Source organism: Ambystoma mexicanum, chromosome 14 (assembly GCF_040938575.1).
Source record: "Ambystoma mexicanum isolate Mex_15411 chromosome 14, UKY_AmexF1_1, whole genome shotgun sequence".
In the NCBI taxonomy this organism is placed as follows: domain Eukaryota; kingdom Metazoa; phylum Chordata; class Amphibia; order Caudata; family Ambystomatidae; genus Ambystoma; species Ambystoma mexicanum.
The window spans coordinates 97,587,032-97,605,356 of NC_090940.1; positions in this window are offsets into that span (position 1 = coordinate 97,587,032).

Genomic DNA, 18,325 nt, shown 5'->3' on the forward strand with positions numbered 1-18,325 from the left:
TATAGGGGATCCGAGATAAGATGTGGAGTGCGCACCAGTGGAACTAGGCTGCTCCAAGATGGTGCGCAAGACTTTACAAACATTCATGTCATGAAAGGTATATAGCGATCGGGGGGCACCCGACCGGGTTTGCCATTCGTATGACACTTGGATCGCTATCCTCCAAAAAGAGTTGCATTCGCATAACCGTGTTTACGAATATGAGCGGTCAGTGTAAATTGAAGTTAATTGAATAGGGTCAAGGGTGAGATATGAAGGGGAGACAGATAAGGGTTATCTGCACTGACTCCCTATACCGATTCAGCTAGGACTTCTGGTCGCTTAAGATGGCTGTCATGACTCCGGCTGAATTTCCGACTGTGATTGGGAAAGGGAAGCTTGGAGTTTAATGGTACTTTATGAATGAGACGCACGGCATCCGACCGGTTGATACAGTCTGTTAACACAGTGACTATAGAAGGAGAAACACTGTAAGTGTAGCCAGGAAGGGAGGAATTACCAAATCTGAATGTTTATCAAATCTATATCATGCTCTATTACATTGTTGCAGAGTGACTCCAAACAGAGCAGGGCTGTTATAAACCCTGAACATGGTGCAGCCCTATGGGGGAATTGGGGCGAGTGCTCTTTTAACAATGGCTAACCTGGATATGTTACCTAATGGATATTGCAGTACTTTGTAGTATATGTTGTAGTACTTTGCTATTAACATGAATCTTCAGCACATGCACCCGGGATGTATACTTAACTGATGACAATGTATTGTTTGGATTTTAGGCAAATGCAACTATGAAAAAGTGTTAACACAGAACAGGTTTTATTTATTTATTTATTTTTATTTTATTGTGCATTTGTAAGGCGCTTATACAACAAGTAAATTGCATTGCACGACCACGACATGCATTGATGAACGCTAGGGGGGGTACATATTATAACAAGACTCCTATGTATGTTTTGTAGCTTGCTTTGAAGAAGTGATTTTTGAAGTTTTATTTAAACGATAGCTAACAAGCCCTGAAGAAGGATTTAAAATTCGAAACAAATCGGCATGCTTAGGAGTTAATGAATGTTACATCAAATTAACGCTTAATAATACATTGTTTTCTGTTCGAGGAATATGTAGCCGTAACACCACTGGAGTGGCTGAGAGTAACCTGTGGAAATCTGTGAATAATTAATGGATACTATACATAAATCTGGTTGAAAGCTGATAGTTTTGAAGTATTTTATTATGACAATATTTGCTTTGGTCCCGGGGAGGGACCGATTAACCCTTTTTGAAATTGCAGGGGAGAAATTCCCATAGGAGTGCACTGGGGTTACCTTCTTGAGACAGCAGGCTTTTGTTTGTTCAGTTTATATTGGGTTCTCCCTGGCCTGGAGCACTATATCCTGTTGCACCTGAAGTTGATATATCTAACTAGGTGGTCAGTCAAAATATCGAAAACAAAATGTCGAAAGACAATAATGTCGAAAACAAAACATGGAAAAATAAAAAGTCAAATTATTTATTTTTTATTTATGTTTATTTATTGGCTCTAGTATATATAAAAAAAAGGTGAAACAAAAAATAATTTAAAAAAGGGGGTTGGGGGAACCCCCCCATTTCAAATAAAAAACGTATTAAAAAAGAAATTAGACTTTTTATTTTTTGACGTTTTTTTTCTCGAAATTATGACTTTCGACTTTTTTGTTTCCAATGTTATCACTATGAACCATCTAACTAGAAAGTGGGTACCTATCATTTGTTTGTCATGCACTTTTATTGATAACCAAACTGTCTGCAAGAAGTCAGGTTGTACTACCTTGTAAGGCCCACTCCCATCGTCCTCCAAGTCCCTCTAAGATCTACTACAACCTCGCACTACGCACAAAACTCCCTACAGAGAGCTGCCACAGGCATAGCCATCAGCGCATCAACACTAATTGAGCCATAACTCAATTATTGAAAAAACCAGGCCTGCACCCCATGGAAGACAGTAATTTGAGGCCAATCACCAACTGAAAATCTTAGATAAAATAGGTACATAACAACTTCAATCATTCGTGGAATCTGTTGGGATTTTACACCCTAAGCAGTCAAGGGTTTAGACCCTGTCACAGCACTGAGACAGCTATGCTAGATTTTCAGACCTATATGCTGGGGATCATTAATAAGGGACATGCAGGCCTTCTGGTCCTTTTAGATTCTCAGCGGCTTTTGATTTATTGGACCAGGAACACCTGCTTCACAGAATAAAAGATGTGAGTTTATGTGGTCAGGATTCTATTGACTGGGTGTATTCCTTCTTGACACATCGGATGTCCGGAGTGTGCTGGGTAGAGGCAACGTCCTTGCAAGCTCCGATCACCTGTGGTGTTCCTCATGGAGACTGTTTGTCTCCCATACTTTTGAATCTTTACATCAGGCCCTTGTGTAGCCTCCTGGAAGGCATGGGTGTCTGCTTTACTAATTATGCAGATGACACCCAATTGCGGATGGAACTATCGGGTGACTGATCTTTGGGCTTGAACCATCTAGGGTACATCTATGCTTCAATTGAGTCTTGGGTGAACAACAACTGGATGTGCCTTAATGACAACAAAACAGAGTTGTTTATCTTTGTTGTACCCCAAACTAAAGCTAAATTGGACCCACAATGTCAATCTTTTCACCTTGACAATTGTGATATCTCGGTTGTAGAAAGGGTCAAAACACTTGGCACGTACCTGGATTCATCTCTTACAGCGGACCTTCATGTAAGCCAAGTGTCTAAAAACTGCTCCTATTGGCCCTTCCTATCTGAGAAAAACAGAGGCTCTATTTCCCAGGCCATAATCTTATCTAGATTAGATGAATGTAACTCACTTTTGATTGGAGCTAATAAATGCCTGTCTAAACATCAAATTTCCCAGAAAGACGCAAAGAAAAATCGAAGTGGAACCACATCTCTAAGAGTAGGCCAAGAACTCCACTGGCTTCCCATCACCGCTCATATATCCTTCAAAGTGCCGATTTTGGTACACAACTGTCTTTATGGCACCACCCCTGCTTACCTTAAATCTATGATTCTTCCCTATGTCTCAATGAGATGGGGCTCGTAAGATCTTTGTTTCAATCCTTTCCAGTTGTGGCAGCTAAAATATGGAACTCCCTTCCTTCTAATATGAGACTTGAGGAAAACCATCTCGGCTTTCGTCGTAAACTGAAAACATTCCTCTTTGAATAAATCCCTTCCAGCTCTTAATCCTGCTGGAGCTCTTGGTGTTTCATCTGCTTTGTGTCTGTCTCACTTGTCTGTTGGTGCGCCCTGATGCCTGTGGGCTTTGATGCCCAATAAATAAATAAATAAGATCTCTTAAACCCTAGCACACCTTCCCACGTCAGTAGCACCAGACCCAAAGGTACTATAGTCTAACAGATATTGGGCTCTTCCCTATGGAAAACAAATTCCCATGCCTCTCCGCCAAACTCATAGAAAGGAGGTTGTCGAGTAGTAATCAGATACGTCTGACCTGCACCTTTCAACATCAAAAGTTTCGTATCTACCTCTCCCACTATTGACCCACCTCCATTTTTTTTTTTTACAGAACCACATGGAGTGACGCCACCGATATTGGCAGATGTGCAATATACAAGACTAACTATTACAGGACATCCAGGTATTTAGGACTACAACTCCCAAGATCCTTTAGCACCGACTATACTGGCTAGTGGTCATGGGAGTTGAAATCCTAAGCATTTGGAGGTCCATACAATGAGTAACCATTCTTTAGAGTGTTCTATCTGCACAGGGTGAAACCCATGGTTTCCCTAGGGTGGCAGAGTTTGCCCTAAAGTCACACAGCTAAGCATTCACTCCACCTCATCCTTCGTGAGTGGGCTTTTAGCAAGACATTCCTTTAGGGCTGTTCATGCTTGAGTTCCCCTGGTTCCCCATGCTGTCTTGTCCTTCTCACTCTCTTTCTGAGAGATGCACTGTGCATGTCTGCGCGTGAAGCCCAGTAATGTGACTCTATGGGTGAAGATCCTTGCTCTCAAGCTGGAGTAGCGCCACTTGCTGGCCATCAACTCTGCTGCCCCCTCCCACCCTGAAACTGCCAATGGGAGCCATTGGCATCTGAAGATTGGGATTTAATGCCAAAATCATGCCGAATGGCCAACAACCGATTTGTTGTATAAGAATGACTAAGTGTTGTAAGACCAGAAGCGTCATCAAGTTCGAATCCCATTAGACATCGACGAACAATCAATCCAGGCCACAGCCACATTCCGTGAGACTGGATCGCAGCTATCCCAGCTGGCCACAGCAAGAAGCGCTCAAAAGAAAGGATCTCATGTTACGCATCAATCAAGGGCGGCCTAAAGATGGCGCCCAATAGCATCAGTTCATGAGTATGAGCCGTGATGGGTGGTCGCTCCACTACATCTTCACTCCTCTCAGCTTCTGCAGTATAGACCCTGCGTTTCTAATCGCCACTTTCAATATCCAATTGATACCTTCATCATGGACAGCGAGCAAAGAGCCATGTGGCTGCCACCCCCAGAGGGTTTGAAATTGTGGGGAACTGGGAGCTATTTAGCTTCTTCTTGTAGCCTAGAAGAAGACAAGCCTGCGCTGCTCCTTCTCCCTGGTCTGTCTTCAGCGTTTGATCTAGTTGACCTTAAAATCCTCTGCAGACACCTCAGAGAAGCCACCCATTTTTCCCAGGAAGCCACAGCTTGGATCACCTCCTTCCTTGAAGGTAGGGCTATGAGAGTCTTCTCGGATCAGGCCTGTGCTACCCCATCCCCCATCCACTGAGGAGTTCCACAGGGATCACGAACTTCACCTACCATCTATAACCTCTTGACCCTACCCCTCTTCAATGATCTAGACGAGCACAGCATAGCATTCACAAACTATGCTGACGACACCCAAGTCATTCTTCCTCTCACCGGCTCTTACGAACAAGATGCTGCCACCCTCAGTGAAACCTATGCCCTAATCCAGGCTTGGATGGCAGCCAACGGTTTATGTCTCATTGGAGACAAAACAGAGATCCTACTGTTAGGTCCAAAGGAAATACTTAATAAACTTGGCAGTCAATGCAGGTCCTTCAGCATTGAGGATACCATAATCAGGGTCTCTGCTGCTGTCAAAACCCTGGGTGTATACCTTGACTCCACCCTCTCAGTGAATTGTCAAGTCAGCGCCAACTCCTCATCTGCTGCACTTACAACCAAAATTATTAACGCAGTCAAACCATTGCTCTCTTCAAATAACTGCCTCACCTTTGCCAGAACCACCATCGGTGCAAATTTGGACTATTGTAACATACTCCTTTTAGGCACCTCGTTGAAAAACCTGAATAAATTGCAAATCACCCAAAACAATGCCCTCAGAGCGGCACTAATCATTCCTAGGAGGGAGCACATTTCCCAGGCCAGACAGGACGCCCACTGGCTCCCAGTTAAAGAGCGTATTCTCTCCAAGACCCTCACTACCACCCCCAGATGCTGATCCCATTCTGCACCCCTGTATCTGTCGGAAAGAATTCACCGGGAAATTTCTGTCAGACCAAAGCGGGTCCAATATTCCCATCAGCTCACTGTCCCAACCTTCAAAAGAGCCAAAGCTGGAGGAGCAAGCTTCCCTGTGTTAGCTCCCCAAAGCTGGAACGCCCTGCCGCTCTCTATCAGGATGGAAACCTCCCTCACTGCCTTCTGCAAGGCGCTGAAAACCAAGCTGTTCAACTAGGCACCTCCTTCAGACAGCTCCGATGTAACCTCTGAAACATACCCTGCCTTATCCATAAATGTCTTTTACTATGCCACAGTCATTCTATTTCTGTACCATACTGTCATCTATATATGTACCTAAGTGAATCCTGCTTGAGTTTTCTGTAACAGCGGCACGATGCCCCAGGGCCGTTGTGCGCTTTATAAATTCAAATAAATGAATAAAGCCATCGAATTATTACAGAACTACTCGACACAACTGAAGATGGGCCACTTCCTTGCCCCAACTCAATCTTCAACTAACAAGGTCCATCCAGGCGCAACACTCTTCACAATTCTTCAATGAGTACATGCAACTGCCACCCACACTCATTCACAGCCACGTCACGCCGATCCAAATGTACGTGGGTCAGACGTGCACTCATTGACAGCCACGTCACACTGATCCAAATGTACGCGGGTCAGGCGTGCACTCATTGACAGCCACGTTACGCCGATACAAATGTACGTGGATCAGGCGTGCACTCATTGACAGCCACGTTACACCGATACAAATGTACATGGATCAGGCGTGCACTCATTGACAGCCACGTCACGCCGATCCAAATGTACGCGGGTCAGGCGTGCACTCATTGACAGCCACGTCACGCCGATCCAAATGTACGCGGTTCAGGCGTGCACTCATTGACAGCCACGTCACGCCGATCCAAATGTATGCGGTTCAGGCGTGCACTCATGGACAGCCACGTCACGCCGATCCAAATGTATGCGGTTCAGGCGTGCACTCATAGACAGCCACGTCACGCCGATCCAAATGTACGCGGGTCAGGCGTGCACTCATTGACAGCCACGTCACACCGATCCAAATGTACGCGGGTCAGGCATGCACTCATTGACAGCCACGTCACGCCGATCCAAATGTACGCAGGTCAGGCGTGCACTCATGGACAGCCACGTCACGCCGATCCAAATGTACGCGGGTCAGGCGTGCACTCATTGACAGCCACGTCACACCGATCCAAATGTATGTGGGTCAGGCGTGCAACACCACTGCACTGATTGGGCTTCAGCCCTCCCCCACATCCAAACTTCACGGCCTGGTCCGCTAACACAGCTGGAGGCAGGGGAAAATCAGCAGCCCGGGACTCACTCCATGCATTGTAATAAATGTCTGGCGATTCCTCTTGGAACCCAATTGTCTGCCATCAGCAGAGCGTTTCTAATGCATGAATGTTCAGGCCATTGGAACTGTGACCGGACATTCCAACTGAAAGCCCCCACACAGCTGCTAATACCTCCATAATCCGCGCCTGCTTCTATGGCAATTAAAGTGAGTCACTGGGAGTTTCTTTTGACTAAAAAAGGACCAAACCTCAAAGTGAAATAGATGAGATCATAACATAAAGGAGTCAGGTCTCAGGTAAGGAATTGCTGTGTCAGCACTCGTAGAGCAGGAGAAGGATTGTGAGGATAGGGGGAGGGGCATGAGACTCCTGACCTTCACAGCACTCCTCAGGTGTATGGTTTCAGACTGGAATGCCTTTTATGGCAAGCTTTAACAGAAAAGCTTCAGCCAAAGAGTCTCTCCAGAGCAGGGGTCTGCAACCTGTGGCTCTCCAGATGTTTTGGACTTTAACTCCCATCAGCCCCAGCCATCACAGTAAGAGGTGAGGGACCATGGAAGTTGAAGTCCAAAACATCTGGGGAGCCATTGCTTGCAGACACCTGCTCTGGAATGTGTGTGAAGAGGTTTGATGCCAAAAGGCCACATTAGGTCAGGAAGGTCCAGGGCAAGAAAGTGAGTCACAAAATAAAGCTACTTTTTTCAAATATGTCTTTTATATATATAAGTTTATTTGATATACTTACAGCAAAAGCTTTGTATAACATTTCATATAACACATTAAAAGAGTACATTCAAGATACAAGCTGCATATTGTTACAAACAAGTTAAAAGCTTTTCCACAGTTTACACAAAGAAATGTATGTTAAACAGTTAAAAATCTCAGATAGGTGCATATAAAATCGAACAATAAAATAGATTCAATTCATGTCATTGCCTTGTATGAATTTCAACCATAATCCGGGAATCTCTAAGATTGTAACAACTTTATTATATGATTTGAAGTATTTCATTCGGAGATGGTTCAAACTTTCACATCTAACGATCAAATGGTACAAAGTTTCTTCCAACAGGTTACCACATAGTCTACAATATTTGTGGTTATAGACTGTCTTGTTCTTCCAACTTGTCGGCGATAGAGCTACTGATATATTAAATTTGAGGAGAAGATAAACTCGAAAAATAAAGGGATTCGGATAGGCTACAATGTATTGTGCGAAAAGTTTACGATCCCTTCTATGATTACAATATTCGGTAGCAGATGACAATTTTTCTAAGTGAAGAATATTGAGCAAGAATGCAGATTTATTTTGTTTACGTTTCAGCCAATATTTGATATTGCCTGTACCATATATACTGCTGCCTTCATGTAGCCACTGATAATGAGTGCGTTTCAAAAGACCAATTGTACCTAACGATGTGGAGGCATCCAGACTTAGGAAAGCCAGCATATATGGGGTAACAATCGTATCGGTAGTCACGGTTTAGGTTACAAGCAATGAAAGGCTTTGCATTTGTAGTCTTCCATTGAGGATGCAGAAAAGAAAGCTATAATTACACTATTTTGGATCAACGAGTTTACATATCGGATTTACTTATAGGACGACTGTTTTACTAGATGCTTAGTGAACTTTGCAAGTAAATTCTGTAAGACAGTATTTTTGTGATCCTAAAAAACGTCGTTTGTACCAATTAGAGCCTGGCAGGCATCTGGTCAAGTGCCTACATTGCAGAGTGTTAAATAAAATGTGCCTCACTGACACTGATTAACCAAAGTGTGTGATCCTGGGGAAGTGCCTACTTTGCAGAGTGAGTTAAAATATTAGCTTCACTTCTTAACCAAAGTGTGTGATCCTGGGCAAGTAATGTCATCTCAGTATAACTTATCTGCCACCGTTGGGGTCCTTAGAAGTGATTAAGTTCGCATTATTCGAAGTAGGCCTCCCTTACAGTGTGGTAGATTTAATGAGGTCCCCTTGCGCTCCTCTAGCCCAGGAAGCCGCTGCCCAGAATTGTGCTCTTGTAGCACTAGCTGTCCCTCAGTCGCATGCCACTTGGGGGGGAGGGGGATATATACTCTCACCAGCCAGTCAGTGCACTAAACAGCCTAATGCAGCGGACTGACTGCAGCAGGGCCGTCATTAATGTCTTCTCCGGTTGCTGCCAGTCACTGCGGGTTCCTTGGGCCAGCCAGAGCTCTGCACCACAGGAGAATGAGGGCAACTCTCAGCCATGCCCTCCTATGTTATGTTATTGAGACTTGCATAGCACACCGTCTGCCATTTACTGGGGTTCTTGACACCTCGGGATCTGCAGCTGGAGGGGGGGGGAAACTAACGTAGGGGCAATGGGACCAACGCTTAGTTGCTTGGTTGTCATGTTAATGTGTGCAGATATAAAAAGGTAGGGATCTGACAGTGTGTAACCTTTAGCTATTTTGTGAATTGTGTGACTCAGTGCTTAATGTGCTCTCCAGGTTGCTCATGGTAACTTGCTTGTGTAAAGTTGTGTGTCAGAGTGGTGTTTAAGCAGAGTGTGGCGAGTTGTGTTGATGCCTCTGTGGTGGGCTAGCAAGGCGGTAGGGTCATGTAGTGCAGACACATTGGTCTCCGTGCGCTGTATGTTCCATTGTGTTACCCTGTGTTGCCTTGGTGCTGGAGTAATGTCTTGGGATGTGTTGTTGGTTAGGGAGGGAGGTAGAATTATCTTGCTGCGGTTGTTTGTACTGTCACTTGCACCGCAGGGCACCCCATAACAAGTGGGGGCAACCTTTTTTACTTTAGATACATCGTAGTCGGGGGTCATTTATTTGCTTATATTCTTGCAAATCATTATTCATTATGCATTTGCTTATATCCTTTTAAAACATTATTCATCCAGCTCTTCTGCCTTATTTTGCTATGAGAGGTTAGGCTAAGTTATGCAATGTCAGGTTATGCTATGTCAGGTTACGCTATGTCAGGTTACGTCATGTTAGGTTATGCAATGTCAGGTTACGTTATGTTAGGTTATGCAATGTCAGGTTATGCTATGTCAGGTTATGCAATGTCAGGTTATGCAATATCAGGTTATGCTATGTCAGGTTACGTTATGTCAGGTTATGCAATGTCAGGTTATGCTATGTCAGGTTATGCTATGTCAGGTTACGTCATGTTAGGTTATGCAATGTCAGGTTATGCAATGTCAGGTTATGCTATGTCAGGTTATGCAATGTCAGGTTATGCAATATCAGGTTATGCTATGTCAGGTTACGTTATGTCAGGTTATGCAATGTCAGGTTATGCTATGTCAGGTTATGCTATGTCAGGTTATGCAATGTCAGGTTACGTTATGTTAGGTTATGCAATGTCAGGTTATGCTATGTCAGGTTACGTTATGTTAGGTTATGCTATGTCAGGTTACGTTATGTTAGGTTACGCTATGTTAGGTTATGCTATGTTAGGTTATGCAATGTCAGGTTATGCAATGTCAGGTTATGCAATATCAGGTTATGCTATGTCAGGTTATGCTATGTCAGGTTACGTTATGTTAGGTTATGCTATGTCAGGTTATGCAATGTCAGGTTATGTTATGCCAGGGCACACATTCAGAATCCACACTATGTAGTCAGTTTCCCTTCTGACCCCCCACCGACACCTCAACGACACTCCAACCGCCACATCACTCCAGTTTAAATGGGATTGTGCTACAACGAAACTGGACATGCATGAACAACTGACTGACACAGCTATCCACGCACCACACCACAACCACAGCATTGCCACGCTGGCAGGCACACATTGCAAATGTGTGGTTTTTTTCACTAAATCCTAGTTTGTGTTCAGTATCACGAGCCCAGTGTGCTTGGTGTGGCACCATTTGCTAATCCTTTGACACCAGTCCCTGCAAACATTCCTTGGAGGAGAATGGGAAGGGGGCGCCACGCAGGAAACTTTGCCCCACCCGACCAAAGTGTCTGAAGGTAGCCCCTCCCCCGCCGTTTGAAGTGTTCCCCTCCCCTGAGGTAACAGCCTAGTCGCGCCCCTGGCCTGGATGATGCACACATCACAACAGGCCATCGCATCGGACCTCTGCAGAAGACACAACTGGACGTGCGGCATCTGCTTGGGTCTGAACAGGCCGCAAACGCAAATCCCGCCGAATTTTACCTCCAGCCACAAGGTGGCAGTACACTAGTTTGTTCAATCCAAACTATGGCGGCTCAAACCAACGGTAAAGGGATGGCCTGCTGCGCCCCCTGCACTTGCGGTAAATATGGTACGCCCCCTCCCAAAAGGCGCCAGAATGTGCGCATGACCTTCTGTGGGTGGGAGGAGCATTGCAATGCCTGCAAAAACATTCCCCAGCTCCTGTTGGAAAATGTAATTTCCAATCATTACTACTCCAGACATTTGTGTAGTGATATGTGTATTGCATGTGGTAATCACGTTTTCCCGCATGTGTTTTGGCCGCAGTGTAGGCGGTGCACTTGAGATGGTTGCTGAACCCCCCAGCTGGCCCAAACGGCGGCATAAAAGTGGTCCTTCCAATGTGTTCTGCACATAAAAGCCATAATGGGGGCCTGGGAGTCTGCATAATTGCATGTGGACCATGTCATGAGTGGGGGCGTCTTTCATTAACCCCTTAACTGCCAGGCTATTATGCAAGTCTATGCAAAAAGGACGTGCAAACTCGTCCTCGGCGCTTCGAGAATGAATGCGAGGGCATTATAGCAACTATGCTGTCAGCTGAGAACAATACTGGGCCTCCTTGCGAGTGTGGCAGTCAAATGTCGGTAAATCCGCTGATTTACCTCCAAAATTGTTCACCGTTACTATCACTCGGGCCCGTAGCATTACCGAGGGATTATGCGTGGCGGCGTGGCTGCGCACCTCCACAGATTTTTTACCTTAAAGTGGCGGATACATCGCCAGCAAATGAAACCTCCACTTCCGGGTCAAATTTCGGAATTCGGGGGTGCGGTACAACCAGTAGTATTTCCACTACCACCAAATAAAAGCAGCAGTAACGCAAATACTGCCACTTTTTTTTTTAACTTACCACTGAATTCATAATGAGGGCCACAGTCTCTCTAGTACAGGTGCCTGGCCATAAAGGGGCATTTAAAGGTGACTTTATATGACCCGTTTTCTTGTCAAAACACTTTTATTGTCAGAAATGATGATAGTCACAATAATAATTACAAACTTTAACTGCTGGCAGGTTACCCCAAAGACTCACCGTTACCTCTTTTCCTATCCTGTGACTGGCACCTTCCCGCAGGGGAAGAATCTCCTTGTTCCAAAAGGGGAGATGAATGTGAAAGCCTCCCAGGTACCTCTTCCCTCACCTAGAAAACCAGATAGGAGAAGAGATCCCAGGGAAACCCTCTGGGGAAGAAAACCCTGTGTCGAAGGTTGCGGGAAAGATGTCTTCAATGCAGCGGAGATTCAGGTGAAGTCCGGAGAACGTTCATCTTGAAAGAGAAAGAAACTGGTAAGTATAAGCAGGTAAGTGAAATATGGAAATGTAAGAGGTTAGGAATGTAGATTACCCTTAAACAGGAACGATGTGCGGGAAAAGGTGCCAGTCAGAAACTTCAGAGAACCTCTACGATAGTAAGGAAAGGTTGTGATTAGAACTAGTAAGAGAACTAGATAGAATCAGGGAAAGCCACAGGGGAATCTTTACCTGAGAGGCAAGAAGGGCGGAGCTGGGAGTTGTATCGGTAGTGTAAGGTTTTGCGCGGGCGGATACAGTACCGGTGTAGCATATGCCTGTAGTTATGAGAAGGAAGATGGAATAATGAGACGGAAAAGGTAGAGAAACGGGAAATCAATATGCCGGTTCTATGAGAGTCCTGAATGAAGCTTACCGCGCTCCGGAACGGAACCGGCGGGCAAACTTAGGTGAGAAAGAGATGGAATCCGTGGAGTCGGGAGACAGAGAAGCGGTGAGGAATGCACTGAAATTGAGACAGGGTAGGAATGTTTAGAATGCCGAAAGGTTAGTGATTAGCAAGACGTATCAGGATTACCTAGATGCGAACTTACGTAGCGTTGTTGTAGCGGAGTAGCAACGCATTCGTGTGCTGATCACAGGAACAGATATACCTACACTCGGGTAGGGAGACGGTACTTCCTGGATACCGAGGCGTGCAGAGGCTAGACCCGCATCTCTAGTTGCGGCGGCCATCTTGCTAGTAAAAATGGCTGACACCCGCCGTCCTAAGGTCCATCGATGCCACAAGGACCACCGCCTTCGGAGGGGCGTGACATTTATGCTCTTCTCAACTGATCACTGGGCTTAGAAAGCTACTCAGGAGAGTGGACCGTTGGTACCCCACAGACATTGGAGCCAATTCAGAGCTCTCTGTAGGCACAGTGATGGGAGGGCACTTTGGCTCTGCACCCCTGTGCCTGATTCACAGGACTTGCAAGGTGAAGGGGCGGCTGGGACCCGCACCCAGCCCTTTCAGGTGTGTAGCATAGCTCAGGGGCAACGTGCTCGCCTTGGAAGCAAGACGACGCAGAGCAACACAGGTTCAAGTTCCGGGTCCGCGCTTAGAAACCTCTTCGGTATTAAGTGTGTTATAAAACGAAAACCTATTATTATTATTAAAGTATTGGGCACGTTCTCCCAATTTAAATATTCTTTGGCTCTTGGATGGGGGTCTTTATAGTGGCAGGACATTAATTTCCCGCCATTGCAAATGCAGTTTTCTACTCCACTGATTAGGGGGGAGTGCAAAAGCAATAATAGAAATGTCTGTCCGTCCATCCATCCATCCATCCATCCATCCTGTTCTTATATAGCGCCAGTCGCCCATGGGCTTCAAGGCGCTCACAAGACAAATACAACAGAAAACAAGGATGCAGATAAATGCTTATGTAAAGTAGGAGTGTGTCGCGCCCTCCAGGTAAGGGTTGTCGGTCCGACTTATTTCCTAATGCTTGGCAAATTCTTGTAACATAAAATACTAGGTAGTAACAGATAAGCATGTGTCTGCCCCTTGTTGCGACTTGCCTTGCACTGCTGTGCAGCGTATGCCACAACAGAAATATCTATTATTAACGCTACAACGTATATTTACTTGCATAAAAAGACCCCTGCCGACAATGAGAACTACTTTTTCACTCCCTGAAAAATCATTCTGTTCCAAACTTCAAAAAGCAGTATCATGGCATTTCATCCCATTCTGCCCTGCGGGGTAGAAGCAGCGAGTGAGATACCATTTCATGACCGAACTCCGCTCGGAATAGTAAACTAGCCGAGTCGAATGTAGCGCCTAGAAGCAAAGAGTGTGGTTCATGGTTCAAAGGGCAGTCTAGGTTGCAATACCTAGAATAGCAACAGTAGTGCTACAAAGCAGCACATGTCTACTCAAAGCACTGTACTCCTAGAGGCCCATATCAGCATTATATTTAGAAGTAAAGCAGGTAGCGGCTTGATAGCTTGATCATATCATACATGAATGCATGCAGACATGCGTACATATGTAGTTTTGAGCAGGCCAGTACATTAACCCCATATGCATACATATCGCTACACAGAACAGGCCGTGCATTCAAATCCACTTCGTTTTGCTTAAGGAGGGTTTTTGCTTGAGAGCAAAGACAAAACAATTAAGACGTCCTTGAATGAGGTACATAGCACTTAGCCAGAAGCCGTGACTGATAATGTATCCAGAAGCTACACGGCAAGAAGCTAAAAGGGCGGGTACACGCTGTATTGTTTACATGCATCACACACATGAGTGGAGGACCTTCCAAGTCAGAGGCAGAAGCAGGGGGTTTTGGCCACTGGGTGAGGGCATCCTATGGTAAGGGGGATTTCCAAGCCAGAAACCCTATATATATGCAGCAAGCCCCACACCAGTGCGGGCCGCTGGATGCTTTATGCTGATGCCATGTTGGAGACGGGGTTGCGTGAAAATTAAGAAAATAAATTCAGCAGTTGCGGAATACCCCAAACAGCATTATACCAAACAAGGGGACCAGGGGTTGCAGGGGTGTCCCCCGCTTTCCTTGAATGGTAGAATGGGTGCCGAGGTTGCAGGGGTGTCCCGCGCTTCCAATACAAGGTTTGTGGTGGAGAATAAAGTGAAAGAGAGAAAAATGAAACGACCCACTCTAGGGGTACGGAACTGACGTCGGATGGAGACGGGCGAGAGCGACGCTGCAGAGGAAGTTCTGTCCCACTCTAGGGGTACGGAACTGACGTCGGATGGAGACGGGCGAGAGAGACGAGGCAGAGGAAGTTCTGTCCCACTCTAGGGGTACGGAACTGACGTCGGATGGAGACGGGCGAGAGAGACGCTGCAGAGGAAGTTCTGTCCCAATCTAGGGGTACGGAACTGACGTCGGATGGAGACGGGCGAGAGCGACGCTGCAGAGGAAAGAAGGCGCATGCGCCGGCCAGAAGAATAGACCGGCAGAGGGGGTGGTGGGTACGTGGGAAGCGGGCAATTGGGATCTGCGTGATCACTGCACGCCTCCATTTTCCTATTCAGCATTTTCATCAACAGAATTTCGGGGCGCGCAGAGGTCACACAGATCCCAGGAGGCGATGCCCATGTTAGGGGGTGATCTCTCTTAGCTGCACCTTCGAGTCATGCCAGGTTTCTTTTTACTTGATTGAATAATGTGCACCAATTCTGCTCTTTTATTATGTTGACGCATTGCTATAGTGCTTTGCATAGAATATTTTACATAAAATGCAAATGATTGCTTTATTGATTTCAGCTTTTGGTCTCATTTGGAAACCCTACAATAGGTTTGTGTACCTGCATACAGTATTGCTCCAGACAATATTGCTTCAATGGCAGAATAGGTTTGAAGGCCTCCATGAAGTGTCCCTCTGAGTGAACTGGGCATTCTGTTTTGTCTCTAGAAGTGTTGGGCGTGTTCCTTAGCAGAAAGGAAAAGGCTGGACAGAGCTTTTTGAAATGGGGATGTGAATTGAGCCCCACGAGGGGCCAGACAGGGCTTTATGTGTTGGAAATGTGATTGGAGCCCCATGATTAGGGTATTAATGTAGGATGGTTTAATTACATCACCCACCAAACAAATGTGTGTGAGTTCCATGTGGAACGAGCCAGAGACACATTGAGGGTCAATTGAAGATTGCAAATATGTTGCATATGCTGGAACAAAATGGTGAATTAGCAAGAATGGAATGAGGGTTAGATATGTAAATAAGATACTTCTTTTACACAACGGTGGGCGTTCTTGACTCTGGGATACGTTGGTACAGTAGGGGCAATGGGACCAACGCTTAGTTGCTTGGTTGTCATGTTAATGTGTGCAGATATAAAAAGGTAGGGCTCTGACAGTGTGTAACCTTTAGCTACTTTGTGAATTGTGTGACTCAGTGCTTAATGTGCTCTCCAGGTTGCTCATGGTAACTTGCTTGTGTAAAGTTGTGTGTCAGAGTGGTGTTTAAGCAGAGTGTGGCGAGTTGTGTTGATGCCTCTGTGGTGGGCTAGCAAGGCGGTAGGGTCATGTAGTGCAGACACATTGGTCTCCGTGCGCTGTATGTTCCATTGTGTTACCCTGTGTTGCCTTGGTGCTGGAGTAATGTCTTGGGATGTGTTGTTGGTTAGGGAGGGAGGTAGAATTATCTTGCTGCGGTTGTTTGTACTGTCACTTGCACAGCAGGGCACCCCATAACAAGTGGGGACAACCTTTTTTACTTTAGATACATCGTAGTCGGGGGTCATTTATTTGCTTATATCCTTGCAAATCATTTTCATTATGCATTTGCTTATATCCTTTAAAAACATTATTCATCCAGCTCTTCTGCCTTATTTTGCTATGAGAGGCTAGGCTAAGTTATGCAATGTCAGGTTATGCTATGTCAGGTTATGCTATGTCAGGTTATGCTATGTCAGGTTACGTTATGTTAGGTTATGCAATGTCAGGTTATGCTATGTCAGGTTACGTTATGTTAGGTTATGCAATGTCAGGTTATGCAATGTCAGGCTATGCTATGTCAGGTTACGTTATGTTAGGTTATGCTATGTCAGGTTACGTTATGTTAGGTTATGCAATGTCAGGTTATGCTATGTCAGGTTATGCAATGTCAGGTTATGCAATGTCAGGTTATGCTATGTCAGGCTATGCTATGTCAGGTTATGCTATGTCAGGTTATGCAATGTCAGGTTATGTTATGCCAGGGCACACATTCAGAATCCACACTATGTAGTCAGTTTCCCTTCTGACCCCCCACCGACACCTCAAAGACACTCCAACCGCCACATCACTCCAGTTTAAATGGGATTGTGCTACAACGAAACTGGACATGCATGAACAACTGACTGACACAGCTATCCACGCACCACACCACAACCACAGCATTGCCACGCTGGCAGGCACACATTGCAAATGTGTGTTTTTTTTCACTAAATCCTAGTTTGTGTTCAATATCACGAGCCCAGTGTGCTTGGTGTGGCACCATTTGCTAATCCTTTGACACCAGTCCCTGCAAACATTCCTTGGAGGAGAATGGGAAGGGGGCGCCACGCAGGAAACTTTGCCCCACCCGACCAAAGTGTCTGAAGGTAGCCCCTCCCCCGCCGTTTGAAGTGTTCCCCTTCCCTGAGGTAACAGCCTAGTCGCGCCCCTGGCCTGGATGATGCACACATCACAACAGGCCATCGCATCGGACCTCTGCAGAAGACACAACTGGACGCGCAGCAACTGCTTGGTTCTGAACAGGGCGCAAACGCAAATCCCGCCGAATTTTACCTCCAGCCACAAGGTGGCAGTACACTAGTTTGTTCAATCCAAACTATTGCGGCTCAAACCAACGGTAAAGGGATGGCCTGCTGCGCCCCCTGCACTTGCGGTAAATATGGTACGCCCCCTCCCAAAAGGCGCCAGAATGTGCGCATGACCTTCTGTGGGTGGGAGGAGCATTGCAATGCCTGCAAAAACATTCCCCAGCTCCTGTTGGAAAATGTAATTTCCAATCATTACTACTCCAGACATTTGTGTAGTGATATTTGTATTGCATGTGGTAATCACGTTTTCCCGCATGTGTTTTGGCCGCAGTGTAGGCGGTGCACTTGAGATGGTTGCTGAACCCCCCAGCTGGCCCAAACGGCGGCATAAAAGTGGTCCTTCCAATGTGTTCTGCACATAAAAGCCATAATGGGGGGCCTGAGAGTCTGCATAATTGCATGTGGACCATGTCATGAGTGGGGGCGTCTTTCATTAACCCCTTAACTGCCAGGCTATTATGCAAGTCTATGCAAAAAGGACGTGCAAACTCGTCCTTGGCGCTTCGAGAATGAATGTGAGGGCATTATAGCACCTATGCTGTCCGCTGAGAACAATACTGGGCCTCCTTGCGAGTGTGGCAGTCAAATGTCGGTAAATCCGCCGATTTACCTCCAAAATTGTTCACCGTTAGTATCACTCGGGCCCGTAGCATTACCGAGGGATTATGCGTGGCGGCGTGGCTGCGCACCTCCACAGATTTTTTACCTTAAAGTGGAGGATACATCGCCAGCAAATGAA